Genomic DNA, 17,452 nt, shown 5'->3' on the forward strand with positions numbered 1-17,452 from the left:
ATAGTTACATATTAATGATATACCTCATATCATCTCCATCTAATAAAATAATCTATGGGTACTTTTGTCTCAGCTGAGCTCAGTATATTCCATCTGCAGGCTGACAACTTGACAATTCATTGAAATGAAATGTTTCATACATCCATTCATCTTCTACCACTTATCCATTTCCAGGTCACCAATCCCAGATCACATTGGGCGAGGACGGGGTACACCATGGACAGGACACTCACACTCAGACCTACAGTTTAGAGTCACCAGTTAACCTAAACATGCATGACTTTGGACAGTGGGAGGAGACCCACTGTGGGAGGAGAACATGCAAACTCCACACAGAAAGGCACCAGGCCCAGGAACCAAACCAGCAACTTTCATATTGTGGGGCAACAGCGCTAACCACTATGCTGTCCTTCTGCCCATGAACTGTCTGAAGGACTTCTATTAGCTTATTTTTATTTAGCTGCACTCCCTCCATCTCTGACTGCATCTCCCATTAACCATTTATAGAAAGAAATCTCTGGCCAAACAAAGTTTCCTGCTTAGCTGAGCTGCAGCCTGAGTTATGTGTTCACACTGTTTCTGCGTCCACTTAAACAGGCAGATAAAAGGGCTGCTAGCAGTAAACTTGACCTTTGCTGAACTCTCGGCAGAAGGCACATGGACACATTGTAAGTCTGTTAGCTCAGAACCTCATGAACCTTTTTTGCCCCTCCGACCACTTCCCCTTCCCCTCTGAGCCTCTCTCTCTCTTTCACACACACACACACACACACACACACATAAAAAAAGCATAACTTTACACAAGCCATAAAAATCTATGCTCAATGCACGCTCTCGATCACGTTATGTTTTATGTTCTTGGTAGTAATCCATCTGGAACAACCATCGGCTGTCCATCATTACAAAAGCCAAGCTGCTCTGTTTGGATTTTAAAACTGGAGGAGATAACTTGCCAGGTCTATCTTTCTTTCCACCCAAACCAATAAAATTAATTATTATTAGAGGAATACTGTGTTGTTTGACATCATGTTTGCTGTCAGATTTGGATTAAGATGACAAGACAGAAATCTGTTTCATATCTGGGTGTTCAGCCAAGAGATGGTCTATGACAAGTTGAGCCCACAGAAGCTTAGCACACAGGCTGGAAGCAAAGGAGGAGAGATGCAGCTCAGAAAAACAAGTATTGTCTTACTAACATTTTGTATCTGAAACTGATCCGTGCAAGCTGAATCTGATTTGCATCGCTTAATTTTCCAAAAACTAAGAAACATAATGCGAAGACATCATTATTAACAAGTGCCTGTTATCCAAAAGATGATCAATATATTTTCTCAATTTTCAAAAAAATGTCCCTGTCAGATTGATACAGAAATCCAGTATCCACAGTAATCAACACAATATATCTGGCTACTCCTGAGTCAGGTTTTAGATATAAGGAGCAAGGGGCCCCAGGAAGATCTTTAATAAAAGTACATGTGGGTTTGGTTAGGAGCTATTGAAGTGTTGAAGGTAGGTCACCGGACTCTGTGTAGTCCTAAGAGTGGTAAAGTTGAATTCATCTCCCTTTCTGGCAGGTAGAACAAAGCTAACTGGAGAGTAGGAGACGTATCAATCAAGCTAAACTTGTTCACACCCACACAGCTTTAATCAAACGCAGTGATTTACACCTGAGTGGGTGAACCATGGCTGTGCTCAGCCTTTAAATCCAACAACACAGACCAGACTTTTGAGAAGCTGCATGTAACCAGTGGGTGACTAAATACCTCTGATACTGTATCCCACCTGCTTATTATCCAGTGCTCATTTGCGTTTCCCTTCCTATACATACAAAACACATAACTGATGTGCACATGTGGGTTTGGAGTTACTGAAGCCGGACTGAAGATGTGCTGGAAGGACAATCCCGAAATTGATATTGATTTTTGTATCTAATTGGATACGAGAAAACAAACAAGTGCATTTTCCAAAATGTCATAGATCTAATTTAGCATATTATTCATTATTTAACATTTAATCTGCCATGATTTAATCAGTGCAGTCCAGACAGCTGCACAACAGACTATGAAGCACTTTGTCTGCGCTGCTTTTAGATAAGTGCTTTAAAAATAAAGATGATTATTGTTGTTATTTAAGCATTAGTGGAATGGACTGAGAATAGAGTTCTCTTTGCAGAAGTTTTTGTCAGCATTAAAATGGTCTGTGGTGAATTTAATTTTCTGTTCGTCATTTTGCGACTCATCTGTCATTCTGGAACAGACGTCTAGTTTTGAAGAACTACGTTTACTTTTTAATGTGACAGCAGGAGTTTGGCATAAAATCAGCCTCTGTATGTTTTCTTGCCTGTTAATCAAACTGCTCATCTGAATTTGATTAATATTAAAGGTCAGGGTTGGTTTGACAATTAAAGGTCATACCAATGCAGCACATTTGTCATTGGTGAGTCTAAGAAAAGTGAAATGTGTGCTTAGATATTCTATCAATCAAATCACAATTTAGGCTTCTGACATTATCAACTTAATTTATGCATCGTCTACATTCGGCAGACTGAGGTCTGAAGTCACCCCCTCTTTCCTTTTCAGAGTGTGCTAAAATATGCAATGGATATGAAATCTTTGAAGTTTACTTTTAAATGTGTCTGTTAGTTTAGCTAGCTCAGGAAATTGCCACACAGTACAAGAAAACATTTTTTTTGTAGTAAAACTGAAACATTTTTTTTTCTCTTATATGTTTCAAACGTGAAGGTTGAAGATTTGGCCAAAATGTCAATTGGTCTTGTTATAAAGAAAGAAAAAAAAAAAAAGATCAAACACAATCAGCAGTGTGCAAAGACTCAAAAGTGAGGCTGTTATGGCCAAGACCTACATTTGTTGTACTGAAATAAGCATCTTCTCATTTCACTGTGAGTCAGTGCAGCATGTAGTCAGTCCCACACTGAAGAAAGAGACAGACGGCTGCTAGCTGCCTCATCTCTCACCTCTGGGTGGTTGCACTTGTACAAGTGCGAGTGTCTGTAGGAGACACTTGATTAGTACATGCGTCTTTTAAAACTTTTGTACAGCTGAGTCTGTCAGCCGGAGTGATGACATGGAGTGTGTTTGTGCTCTGAGGAGCGTAGGAGCCACAGAAGGGGTGAAATATAATGGGTTCACCTGGGTGTTGAATTATCATCAGCCCATAGCCAGAGTAAAAACATTCCCCTTCCCTGAGGTGTATTTCATAGCTGAATACTGTACATAGAGATTATATGGATTCAGTACGCTGAGAGTAATGTGTCAGATAGTTCACAAATTTATGATGAGTGTACATAACTTTTACCAGTTAAGAGGGGGTTGAGCAGTAGAGTTTGGGATGACAAATGAATACCCAAAACCACATCTTTCAACATGATTAGAACATTTTCACAGCACATTATTTCTAAGTTGCACTCTTTTTGTTTCTTTGTTTCTTTTTCTTTCTTCAGAAAATCAATGTCTTCTTTTCTTTTAATACAGAGGTTATATGAGACAGATGGACTTCCTTTGGCCAGGCCAGAAGTGGCCTTACCACCTACTCTTGTCAGCACAACTGGACTTCTGACCAGTTTGAGTTGTGTTGATGAATAAAGATGAGTCTATCGATCTGCGTATGATAGATGTCTTCATACTCATAGTTGTTAAATGGAGCTTGTATATGTTGGCGCACTTTCATTATTGAGATATTGAATGTAGGATGTTATATCACTGAGTCATACACCCACACACCAGTGGAGTACAGTAGAAGGCCAGAAGAATCAACCCCTCCCCCATCTGCCGAATATTATTATCTCTCTCTCCGTGTCTTTCTGCCTCTCTCTTCCGACGACCTTACAACCTTACAAGCTACCCCTTATTATCACAGATACACAGACACTCTCATCTCTGAATCTGGCAGGATTTATTCACTCTGGCAGCTCTTTCTAAGACACTTTATCTCAGGGATATAATTTAGCTTTTTCCAGAGTTTTCACAAGACTCATAACTCACATCCTCCTCTAAAGATAAAGAATTTTTTTCTGAAATATTTGGTCTAAATTACATCCCTGTATCCATCTCTTCACCTCTGGTCAACATTCCCATTAATCTGATGTACTGGCCACACTTATGACTGCTGAATTAGAGTGTTTCTAAGTTCTATTTATTAGTCGTTTCATATTGACGCTGTTGAACTTGGACAATGTTTTTAAACTCTCCCTTCTTGGCTCCTCCTCAGTCCCACTCTGTTCTGTTTAAATGATCGTTTCATCAAAGGTTTTTCTCTTTTATCTTAACTTGGTTAGCATACGTGGACTGTATACACAGATATATAACTGTTAGTCCTACTGAATAAGAATTTTGTGTCACCAACTCTAGATACTTCAGCAAACTGAGTCCCTACACCGTCATCTTGGTGCCCAAGCTTTCACGTCACTGTTAGTATTTCGGTTCTCACACATTTTAACTCAATGAAAAAAGTTTTTTGACGCATAGGTTCTTTTTACTTACAGAAATGGCAAAACATGCCATTTGCCTTTGGCGGTAAATGGGAAAGGGTTTCGGACATGACCATGAGTCAGGTGGTTCTTAGTCCATTTAAATTATGGAATATAGCAAGACAAGAGGATGGATCAGTTATTTGTTACTTGACCTGGATTTGTTGTTTTTATTTAGAAATGAACATGAGTCTTGTGTTGTGTATCTTAAAACCTACACCCATTTTCATTTCATGCGTCTACCCTTAATTTCTTGAGATCTTTTATATTGCTGTGCAGGGTATGTATACTGCAGCTCGCAGCCTTGTAATTAGATATGCTCTGTCAGGTCCTTTGAGTTATGCAGATATCCTTACATTTTGTTCAGTGCTGTGCAAAATATCTTTGTTGACCTGCAGGGAGTAGAGCACTTTTCCCACATACAAAACTACAGGATGTATTTATTCTAAACAATGTTTTTCACGCTTGCAGATCCCGCTGTTGTATTTGTGTTGTTGTCTTAATCAGTGCATCACTTCATCAGCATTCACTGCAAAAAGTAAATTAGGTTAACTAACAGAGCCGTACGACTTCATCTCATCGACATGCAGGAAGTTGATTGACTGGTTTGGACTCTGATTCAAGGTTCAAGGCTGATTTGATCCTAGTTGATGTGGTTTTGTTTCGAGTAGTTCCCGTACCAGGTGGTGATGGAGGAGGGAGAGTGCTCTCCACCTGTCGATTGTTATTACATCAAAGCCATGAAGAAGATGATGATTAGTTTCAGAAAGACATTTGGATGAATTTTCTCTCTTGGTCACACATACACATATTCATTTCACTGACACACATATACAGCATTTTAACACAAACACTTCACAGTTGAATTCATGTAGTTTTCAGTATTTTGGAACGAATGAAAAGGTTCATGGGAGGAAAAGAGTTTCCCATATTTATTTATGAATTTACTCACAAACACCAGTTATACATGAGTATTAACACACACACACACACACACACAAACAATTAATAATTACTGCAGCAAACTGTGAGATTTAATGTTTATGCCCTATATGGTAGTTAGGGGAAAATGAACAGCATAAAAATGAAAGATGTGATTTGTAAATCATAAAAGTGTTATCTCAGCAGAGCAAATGTCTGTCACCATACACAAAGATAAATTTGATAGAAATGTATATTTTTGGGGGAGATATCTGGTGGAGGGCAGCATGACAGCACAGTGGTTAGCACTCTTGTCACGACAAGAAGGTTGCGGGTTTGGTTCCTGGCCTGGGTTCTTTCTGTGTGGAGTTTGTATGTTCTTCCCGTGTCTGCGTGGGTTTCCTCCCACCGACCAAAGACATGCATGTCTAGGTTAACTGGTGAGTGTGAGTGGTTGTTCGTCTCTGTTTGTCTCTGTGACTGGCGACCTGTCCGGGGTGTACCCCACCCTCACCCGGTGTCAGCTGGGATTGGCTCCAGCATCCGCTGTGATCTGAAAATGGAAAAGCAGTAGACGATGAAGAATGAATGAATATCTGGTGGAGATTAGAAGAGAAATGGAGATGCAGATGGGGGCACAGTTGGCAGGAACAGTGGCGAGTTCCAGGAGGCCAGGGCCTTTTTGCTCATTAGAAAATATTATCCATATTACCCAGCGCGCCTCACAGTGGATGTCCATGTTCTCCTGAATGCCACCCATCGCTTTGTCATGGTATAAAAGGGAGTACAACTGTTATATCCAGGGGCCAGTTCTTGTCAAATGTATGTAGTTTTTAATCTAATATGCCCCCAGGAAAAATGGTAACATAAAAAAAAAAAAAAAAAATCAAAATCAGGGTGTATGGTATCTGTAAAAACTAGAGCAGTGCCATACACATTAATGAAGGCACACATGGAGAAATTGATTATTTTAAAAGAAAAAAAAAAGAACCACAGTCAAACAGTGAGCAAGAGAAACACATCAGAGATAAACAAGCATTGATACTGGCAGCCATGTGTGGGCGGACTGACAACTGGAAGGTTTCTTTAGATGGCTTTTGTTAAAGAGCACTTTCGTGAACGCTCCTTCTCACAGGAGTTTCTCACTGCAGACCCTTTATCCACTCAATACATTCAAACATGGGGTCAGAGTGCTGTTAGTGATAAAACATGTAGCATGGCTTCTGGACTGTAGTGCCATTTTTGCCATCGTTATGAAAAGAGCCAGAGCAGCTGATAATCCTCTGGACAAAACATATCTACAGTAGAGTACAGTACATGTATAAATCTGGTGCTCGTGCTTACACAGGAATTTCAAACACACTGTTGGTAAGGGGGGAGGTGGTAGGAGTTTGTGAATAATTGGTCATAAACATAAATCAAAAATGGACATTTGAAACATTAACACTTTCATTACATGCAGACCTTCATGTCCTGATGGGAACAGAAGTGTTTGTCACATCCACCCAACGGTAGTTGAGACATTTCAGTGAAATGCACAACTGTAGGAACCATTGTGACACTGCAAAAAAACCTCATTCTGTCAATCAGCCAATCAACCTGTCCATCACCCGATCAATCTGAAATATTCTATTAATAATATTCTCTGTTACCACAACTGTGTCTGTAAAAAACCGGGGTGCCATGTTCCATTACCACGGTGCAGTCTACCAAATAAAAACGGATGTGTCAGGCATCGCCCTCTTTGCACACAAAACAATCACAGTCTTGAGTGTCTGTGGTTCCCTGAAGGTGGAAGAAACTCCAGAACGCTGTCAGAACTGCATACTCCGTGCACTTCATTTGATATTGCTGAGTACAGTACTTAAACCAAGGTCTCCTACTGTACGGAGTCTTTGAGATGTTCCTCACTTGTAATGTGCTTTGGATGGTTCCTTACAAGCGCCTGCCAAATGTAATTGTATGAACGTAGAAGAACTGATGGACTTAAAATCCATCTGAAGTGTTGAACTTAAAGAGCGATGCTGACGTCCTTAGATTTATGCTGCCATCACAGGAGGAAAACAGATGCCACTCTCATTTTGTGCCAGAGCGCTGGCATAGAGGGAGGAAATGTGAAGCTGTTGGCAGCCAGGGAAAGAAACATGAAAAGCAACCTTGTGTTCAAGTAGGTCTTTAAACTGTGGCATTACATTAGTTTATTTTCTATCATGCCACGCTGTTTTCCATTTGTTTGGTTTTTAAGCGGCAGTGTGACATTGTTTGATTTTGGTTCTGAATTTGTTACATGTCAAAATGATTTTGCAGGCTATTGTGAAAACCAATTGAACATTCAGTGCAGCAGTGTCTTAATTTTATTTTTTATTTATTTATTTATTTTTGCAGTTGAGACAACTCTATTGTATTTGTCTCTTCACCTATATTCTTGTTGTATTTTTTTTTTTACTGTCACAAGATTTTATCAGCAGAGAAACACCAGTCCTCAAAGTAGTCCCATAAATCCAATCTACATCCCGACCAAACTATAGTTTTAAATTTAACGATAATACTTTTGGTTTCTAAAATAATACTTAGAATGATCAAATAGACACTTGAATTAACTTTCGCTATTATTATTATTATTATTATTATTATTATTGGATTAAAGAATTAAAAAAGAAAATGGGTTTTTTTAGTTCTCTTCTTAAGATATGCTTTAGCAGATTTAACAAAAACACACATAGGCTTCAGCTGCGATGAGCAGGCTCTGCTCCTAATCAGATTAGTTCTTAGTCTAAATGCAAACTTAATTTGCCCCTCAGTCAACATTTCAGTTAACAAAACAGAACAAACAAACAGCATTTCTTGGCAATTTTGAACATGCAACACAATCAGCTCAGAGTCTGACAGGATTAATATTGCGAGACAACTGGAGCAAAGCAGATAAAGAAAGTAACAATGTAGAATAGTGCAGGTGTAGAGAAAAGCACATTTATACACAGTAATTGAGCCTGGAGCAGTCAGATCATGTCTTCTAAAGGAGACATGCTGACCTGAGCTCAGAGTGCTGGAAGCATTGGAAGCAGAGATGTAACCCTGAAGACGAATCAAAAACAAGGTCACATTTTGACAGATAGGGAAAAATTACATTATTGATGCATAATAATAAATTATATACCCAGACACAGGTTAGGTAACTAAGCACATGGAGACAACAGGTCAGTGTCAGGGTGTAAGATATCCCCCACCACGATGAACAGTCAGTGATAGTGAAAGGTCATGTGTGTGCAGAGTAACAATAACTTGGCCGTCCATTTTACATTCACTGTTCTCCTACATTTCAGCCACAGTCAAAGCTTTTTGTTTTTGATTACGATGAGGCAGCTCTTTAAAGGTCTCCTCAAAGATGCCCTTAAAGTACAATGCTGCTCATTTTTTGCTGCAAGCAGTTTTGGATATGCGCCACATTTGGAGGGAGTAGAGCATCAAGTGTCTCTCTACAGACAATATTTTACTTTTCTTTTCAAAACCAGATACTTCACTTGATTCCTTTGCAGAAGCATGTGTTGAGCTATGCACAGAGGACAGATGCAATGAGAGAAAAGTCTGATTGGGTGTTGGTGAGGATTCAATGTTTGATGTCTATTTGGCTTTGTTTGTGATGAGAAAACATTAAATCCTGTTGAGTCTTGGGATATTTGGCTGTTTCTGAAAACTAACTGTCTTAATATACTCAAATGTAAACAAATGTTTATGATGCTCTATCCTATTTGCATGTGAATGTTTTCAAAAGAAATTGCATCCAATTTTCCATATGACTTTTTGTATGCTTCATGACTTATCATCTTATGACTAATAAAAGTTAAATTACAATGTAAGAACAAATGAATAAGAGTTCTGGAGTATTTCAAATGAAGCGTAAATAGCCTCTATATAATTTTGATTAAAATAGATAGAGATCAGAGAAGAGTAGGGGAAACAGAGCATCGCTGAGGACAGTGCATGACCCCAATCAGGGCAGCAAAAGCAGAGGTTGCACCATGTTGTTGAGCTGAAAACAGACATAAAAAATGGTAATGTCTACTCATTTCGGTACAACATAAGTTTTTCTGTTCCAGTTGGGTGCGGTATAGTTTGTTTTTATCATAGTTGCTTTATTGATGCAGAGTAATGTGTTCATGAAATGTGACTCATAAACTGTCTAAATCATGTGAAGCGGCTGCTGAGGAAAGTCAAGTTCAGAGCACAGAAAATATGAGGAAAAAAGGGATATTGTTGAAAATACACGTTGCTGAACAGCGTTGCTATTCAACAGCCACCTTTTGTTTTTTTTTCTATTTCACCAAATACAGATAAAAATACAATTTGTGACATCTGTGTACAGCCCAGACAGATTCAGAGATTGCATTTTAATGGAAAACAACACATCCTGGTATGCTGCAGTAATAATTGGATCAGATTTTAAGCCTCTTTCTCCTTTGCTTCACTTCTGCATCGCTTATCTCTTCCTCTCCAAGTTATCCATCTTGCACTCCTCCACCTCACCTGAAGGAGTAATTCATCGCTCTAGCAACCTCAGTGTTTTCATTATCACCTGCCTCCTCTCTTCTGTCACCAGGCTAAAGACAGATGTCAGGGAAAGCATCAAAAGACAGAAAACACCAAGTGCACTGCCACTGTATCACAGCTCTTAATCTTTGTGCTGTTTAGTTCAGCAGCATCTTGTCACTGATTTCTTTTTTCATCCTTCCAATACCGTGTTCCATAATAGCTCCTCGAACTAGATTCCTTCAGAAAAGATACTTCATGCTCTCCTCTCAAGCACACCTTGCCTCAGTGTTTTGTTATGCTTTCATTTCAGTTTTTTCCCAGTCATTTTTTCGTCACTCTTGTTGACATGGCATGGCAAAACTGCCTTTACTGATATGCACACAATGGCTTATTTTCTCTTATGCAACTTGCTGCAGGTGAAGAGGAGACTTGTGGCATGTCCCCCCCCCCCCCCCAAAAAAAAAGGCTTGAAATGTGTTGGAGATCATGTGTGTGTTTGTCTAAGTGTGATCTAAATCAGAACCAGAGCCCCCTTGTTTTCTTTGTTATGGCACAGTTTATCACTCAAGGCTAAAGCAGAGGGGGAGAAAGGGAGGGAACAAGAGTGGGACTCTTGAAGGGTTCTAAGACAGAAACAGAGACATCAGGAGAGGGAGAGAGAGAACGAGAAAAAGATAACAGACAAAGTAAAAATTGTTTAAATATTCATGTTTTTCATCAGATGATTTATTCATGAGTAGCTGATATATTCAGTTATTTATAAACCACTTTTGTGTCACCAGTGTTGACAGAAGTGTTGCTCTGTGTTCAAGGATGAAGTACACAATGTAAAATGGAACATGATTCAGCCAGTGTGTGCTCCAAAAATGCCACTGTAAAGATTATCTGAGACTAAAACGTGGTTAAGAAATAGAAGTAAATTCCCTAACTTGTGTGTGCGTTGTGTTTCCTGCAGCTCTGGTTTTACTTGTGGTTCTCTCCTGACTCCAGATTATGACCCCAGACTCCGGCTGATGACAGGCATTGCCCTCATAAATCCCACGGTGCCCGGCCTGGCCCTGGCACTCCCCTCCCCTCCCCTCCCCTCTCCTAGGATATGCCAGTTGTCACGGAGACCATCCACTGCGAGCGCCACATGTTTCCTCCCAACCCCGGTAAGTCACCGCTGCTGTTGTAACAGATAGAAGCATCCCAGAAACTCTGTGCACTGACCCATCTTCTGTGAGCCTGGTGCATGTTTTATTTATCGATGCAGTGGTGTGCATTATCTATGACTTATTTCTGTCCTCGTCCTCACACTCAAGCTCTGGAGAGACACATATGCCACACTCAGCCAGATATTGTGTCACAACAGAGAAGCGAGTATTCTTCTTAGTGTCACCTTTGATACCTCTTATAACCTCGAGCCAGCAGAGCGTAGCTCATTTGAATGCACGTTTCATCAGGGTGGAGGGATTAAAGGAGGTGTTATGGAATGCGTATGAATCTGGGTGATATCTATGAATGTATAATTGGATCAGTGACCTCTCTGAGCAAATACAGCAGTGAAGCTGGCTTCAATGTACCAGGCCAGAGAGGTGATGGACTCTGTTCTCCTCCAAGCTCAGGTCACTCTTATTGTCGTGTCTTTACTTAATGTCTCTTCAGCTGCTCGCTCTGATCTTCCATGCAAATAATAATCATCCCTTTCCTTTCATATTTTAAATCTCCTCTCCTCTCACCTCATATTTAAACAGTCACTGGGTACTCCAGTTACCATCTGCCCATCAAGAGGTCTCTGTAAGGTGCAGTGCATCACATACATAGATAAAAACATTTTTGCTTGGATTCCAACATACATGACAGATACATGTAAAAGTAGAGTATCTTACATTTATGGACTTCTGAAATGAGCTATATCTTTGAATCGTCGCTGAAATGGGTATGGAATCGGATAATCTAGGACAGTTTTTTTTTTGTTTGTGCCATTTTACATCTGATCTGTGGATCAGTAAAGATGATTCATGGTAATTAGGTTGATCTTTCCACTGTGTTCAGTACAGTAAAAAGATTTTTTTCCTGTTAATACAAAGGAGACCAGCTCACCGTCTGCGCCAGGAGAAAATGTTGGCACCCTGTGGAGGCCAGGTATAATAGTCAGTCAAAAAAGTTTTACAACCGCTATTACATAAATCGGCACTAGAGAGGATGTAATAGGGACTGAACATCGTTCCTGCTCTCAGTGGCAGCTCTGGGACAGCCCCTTTATGGTCTCCATGTCGCTGCAGTTCATGTGAATATCAAGTACAAATTTGCTGTTTCACATTTCATCACATTTTCCCCTACAGAGGATCTATACAAGGTAATGATACAATACACACTTGGAAATGATTTCCCTGAAGAATTTATGGTGCAATAACTTTTGCTTTAATATCTCTGGCTGGAGCATTGTGGGTAATGATGCAATGTGGAACTGTTAGCGTTTTGCATCTATGTGATACAGCACCTTGATTTTTTTAGGTATTTAAAACACTAAAATTTTAAAAATTTTATTAAAATTTAGTTTAATGTTTTGAACGTTTTTGCTTTTATTATCAGATAGAATTCAAGAGAATTGAATTTAGAAATTGAAATTAGAATTGTCTAAAAAAAGTCTAACCTAAAACTAAGTGAAATCTAAACCTTCTCACCAATTTCTTCAGTTGTTTTAATTAGAACTTCCTTTAAATCAGAGTGAACATATTTTTGATTCTTTCTTAATGTGAATTAGTCCAAATGAACACAACTAAAACCAAACTCATTTTCTGGTCAGTGTGGTCAATGCTCACTTGTATTCTTTAAATAATTAAACATGCTCCTGGTGTTCATTCCCCCTGGGAGGAACTTTCTGCCATGTATAATGGAGAACTGTCTGTCTGCAAGCTTTTTTTTTTTTTTTTTTTCAGGGCAGCTTCATGTCAGATGTCGAAAGCTTCAAGTTGAACTGAGACCATAATGAGAGCTCTTAAATACAACCACTGTGGGAGCCATGCCTCTGATATGAAGGGTGCTTTGCTTTAGTATAAAGCATCTTTTCGATTTTTTCATGAGCTTCACTAGTGATCAGGGAAGAATCCTGAGGCTGAATGGGGGTGTTGGCCCCTTAATTGCTCGATGTTACAGCAGGGGAGCGTGTTATAAACACTCCTTGAACGACCTACTGTAAGGTCACATTCTTTCCCAGGGTGAGCGCTCTCACCTTTCTCTTTTCTTTTCCCTGTTTGCTTTCATGCAGGGACAGACATGAAATTCACCATGCTCCTAACTCCAGAAAGCCCTGTGACTTTAAGGGCCACACTCTCTGGCTGTTCATGACTTCAAGATTTCCATTCACCCTCTTAGTTTTTTACTGTCTAAAAAACATAGAAAATAAACAGTGGAGAGGCCATAGATATTTTTTAGCACTCATAAACAGGGATTCATATGCAGCACAGTGACTTTGTTTCCTATGGGCCCCTCGCAATACAAATTTAAGTACTCCTGCCACTGGTAAAGCACTTTGGATAAAAGCATTCACACAATGGCATGTTAAGATATGTGGCTTAGCCATTAAGCTGCTCGAGAGAAACCTTTAACTTTAACCCCTTCTGCCATCTTCTCTTCCACAGCTCCTTCACACATCTCTGGGAGATTGTCTGCCACTGTTTCCTTTTCCCCCAGCTATCTGGCACATATGTGTATGCTTTTATTCAACCCTTATAGCACTTCCAATGTAAGAAGTGAGGATAAAGTGGATCAGAAAGTTAGTATTTATGCAAACCAAGTTGACTGCAAATATGGAAGAGGAGCACATTTTAGTTTTTGCTCTTTAAACTGGTTGCCAAGCCAAAGAGGCTATGAAATTGTCCTTCCAAGCAGAGGACCACTGCAGCTGCTGACATTTTAGTTCTCTTAAAAAAAAAAAAAGAAAAGCCATCCAAATAACAGCATGTCAGTGTCAGGAGTTTAGCACGGCAATTTAGTTAAACAGATGGGAAGACTTTCACCCAGAACTTCACTGAGCTACTGGGGAGATTTTTGGCTGATTTGTACCGGTTTCTACTGTAATTGAAGCTGCTGGAGGTCTTCTAAGGGGGTCACAGTATGATAAAGCTTCACCGCAGGCAACAGCACAGCGGATCACAATGGAAACTACCGTGCATCCGTTTTGAAATTCATCTTATCTGAATAAATATCAGAGTACTTCTCCATGATGTGCATGTGTCCACAGAGAAGGAAGCACAGATAAAAATGTAAAAGCAGCAGGGGTGGTGGTTTTTTTGTCGTTGTTCGTTTGTTTGTTTTTTACAATTATGAGCCGGTGCTCTATTTCCTGAGGTATTTCTTGTGTGTCTGGAAGGGCAAAGCTGTGAGTGTGTGATGGGGATAGAGGGCAGCAGGTTACATATGGTGGCTATCACAGAAAACAGCACCCCCAGCTACTCCACCTTCATGCAGCTTCCTCTCTGATGACCTTTAACTGAACTACACAGAAGCTCAGTACCCCCCGCCCACTCTCTCTCAGGCTGTCTTTATATCCATGACTTTATCTTTCTATTTCTCCAACATTTTTCCAGTTAGGTATTCATGACCACATTGGTTTTAAGAGCTGTCTCTATCCTTCTTATTTTAGATTAACATGCAACAATTGTCTAATCGTCTTCAATCTTAAATTGGACTTTAAAGTGCTGATGGTTACAATTTTCTCTTAGAAATCCTGACCTACTGTTTGCAAACATTATACGTGCAAAAATTATAGCTAGTTTAAATCTTAATTAGTGCTTCGCTTTTGTTTGACTTCTTTACTAAGCATAAATACTGATTAATCTGTTGATTATATTTAAATGTCCCAGTTATTCAATTCACAGTTATACAAAATGGATAAATGAGCAAACTTTGAAACTGCAGTGTCCCCCCCCCCCCCCCCCCCCCCCCCCGTATTCTGTATTTTATCTGGGAAACAATTAGAGTGAACAGAAAACTGTCATTAGCCAGAGTCATTCCTACTCTCTTAATATAGAAAAATATCTGCCTCATTTCTCTGTGCTCTTTTCTCCTTCTGTCTGCCTGGTCACAAATCCATTTTATTCTGCAGCCCGTTCATGTTGAAGACCTACATTTCATTCACTGCCTCAGGGAGTTACTCTGTGAGTGTCTTTAATGGTCATCTCCACCTCTGGCTCTGCTCTTTCAAATGCTTTTTCATCAATGTCAGGCTAGTCTGTCTCTAATTGCCCTCAAGTCAGAAAACTAAAGATGCCCTTCACAAGCTTCTTGTCTACATCCCTGCACTTTTTTAAAAAGTCTCTACTTTGGATTTCCTCCTCCTTCCAAAATCAAACATTTATTAATGTAGTTCCAGCTCGACTGTTTCTGGAAAGTAAAAGGTGTTTTTTAAGGCAGACTGAAGCAAAATGTCAGATTGTTACTTTGTCGTTTCACATTGTCCTCCCGGCTCGTCACCCAAACGCTGTCAGAAAGTGTGATTTAGTGCTGAATCGGACAATCAACCGCAGTACGTTTCAGCTGACTAAAATAAAGCTAGGCAAACTATCACCTTGGTGCTGTCCTACAGTGTGTGTGTGTGTGTGTGTGTGAGGGAATGGCAGCCATGAATGTGTGCATGTTCCAGTTTTAATGCCATCATCATCTGCAAGGTCGTGGGACGAAAGCATTTGGGCTGTGTGCCAGAGCAAGCGGTGACATGAGGAGGACAAAGCCATAAAGCTCCTTTGATGTGTTTTACCATAACTTTACTGTGGGCTCTCCAGCGTTAAAGCTATGGGATGGGATAATAGCTCTTCTTAGTCCCGTAATTCAAGATTTTATGTCCAGCCTTTTGGAAGAGTGAATGAAAAATACACTGCATTTTTCTCATTTAGGGGATGATTTATGGAGAGTTGAATGACTTATGTCGTGGCGTTAAAGCTATGGGAGAGTGATTTCAGCAGATCGGACTGTACATGAATGAGCCCTAGCCTATATTTAAGCTCTTTTCCCAAAAATGCTGGCTCCACTTTGTTCTTCATCGCAGAATGAAATGTCACAGAAGCAGTCACAGGCTCAGGTGACCCAGGTGCACTGAACAGTTTCGCAGCCATGCAGAATTACTAGCTTCTAAAGTTTTGGAACAACCGTTCTGCTGACAAGCTGATTTCACCCGCTTGAAAACGTTAATAAAGTTGTCTCACTGCTTCAGTCTGCAAATTTTTTGTATAAATGGTCAATGGCTGATCAGTTGCTGCTTTGATACAAAAGAACTGAGTTTTATGGCTCGCTTCCACATCCACCTAAATAAACCAAACATAATGGGCAATTTTAAGATTTGTGTGTGTGTGAAACAGCTGAGTAAACCACTGCGCTTGAATTTAAAAAGGGAAAAGATATATATATATATTTTTTTTTTTTTTTTTTTTTTTCCCCCAAAGCATTTTCATTTGATTTCATTTTCAGCCACTTGGAGCCAATCCCAGCTGGTAACTCATGGTGGGGGGGGTTCAAACCGGACAAGCTGCCAGTCAATCGCAGGGTCAATCACAACCACATGACACTCTCTCTCACACCCACGAGCAATTGTAGTCACCAGTTAACCTACATGTTCATGTTTTTGGACTGTGGGGGAAAACCAGAGCTCCCAGAGGAAAGCCATGCAGGCACAAAAACTAATGAATCGGACTCATGACCTTCTTGCTGTGGGGCAACAGCACTAACTATCCTGCTGCACTGCGGCCTGTCAGTAATTAATTCAAATGATGCCAACTCAACATGGGCTTTAAATGTCCCATCAGTAAACACACCGTGGGTAACCATAGTAACGCCATGCTGAGCTGAGCTGAGATTTATTCCATATTTTCAAGACACTATTATGACAACCCAGTGGTTTAGGTCTGGCAGTGTCCCAGATCCTTCTGTGGAGGCTTCTGTAGAAATCCTGATTGTCCCGCGATTATTGCGATCCCTCTCAGACCAGAACATAAGCTCCCGCAGGTAAGAGCATAACACGATAATTTCTGTAATATAAAAAGGATTCAAGAATATTGTTTCATGTTATTAGTTATCATTCTCTCTTTCCATCATGGAAATGTCACATAAAGTTCTTTCTCCAATACCCTTTCACTATATTTTTATTGGCATCTCATAGGAGTCCTCTGCCTCTGTATTATTATATAGACTATACTATGATAAGCTATGAAAAAAGGCAAAGAAATCATTAAGAAATTTTCCAATCTTTGTGAATTTATTTAGTATAAACCTGAAATACTCTGAAGTACAGATTATATATTAAAATATTAAAGGTCGTTAAATTTAAGTATGTAAATTCGCACAATGCTGGTGATCATTTCTTTCTGCTGTCTAATTTCCCATCCAATAACAGACAGCACATGCTTTAAGACTCGGTACAAGAGTTTTTGAAATATGACTGTCACCACTTGTGTCGTTTAAAAGAAGCTTGTGGTACCTAAGGGGAAATTAGTTTGTCTCTTCTGTTATAGTACATTGCTTTATGGAACATAATAG

Source organism: Echeneis naucrates, chromosome 10 (assembly GCF_900963305.1).
Source record: "Echeneis naucrates chromosome 10, fEcheNa1.1, whole genome shotgun sequence".
In the NCBI taxonomy this organism is placed as follows: Eukaryota; Metazoa; Chordata; class Actinopteri; order Carangiformes; family Echeneidae; genus Echeneis; species Echeneis naucrates.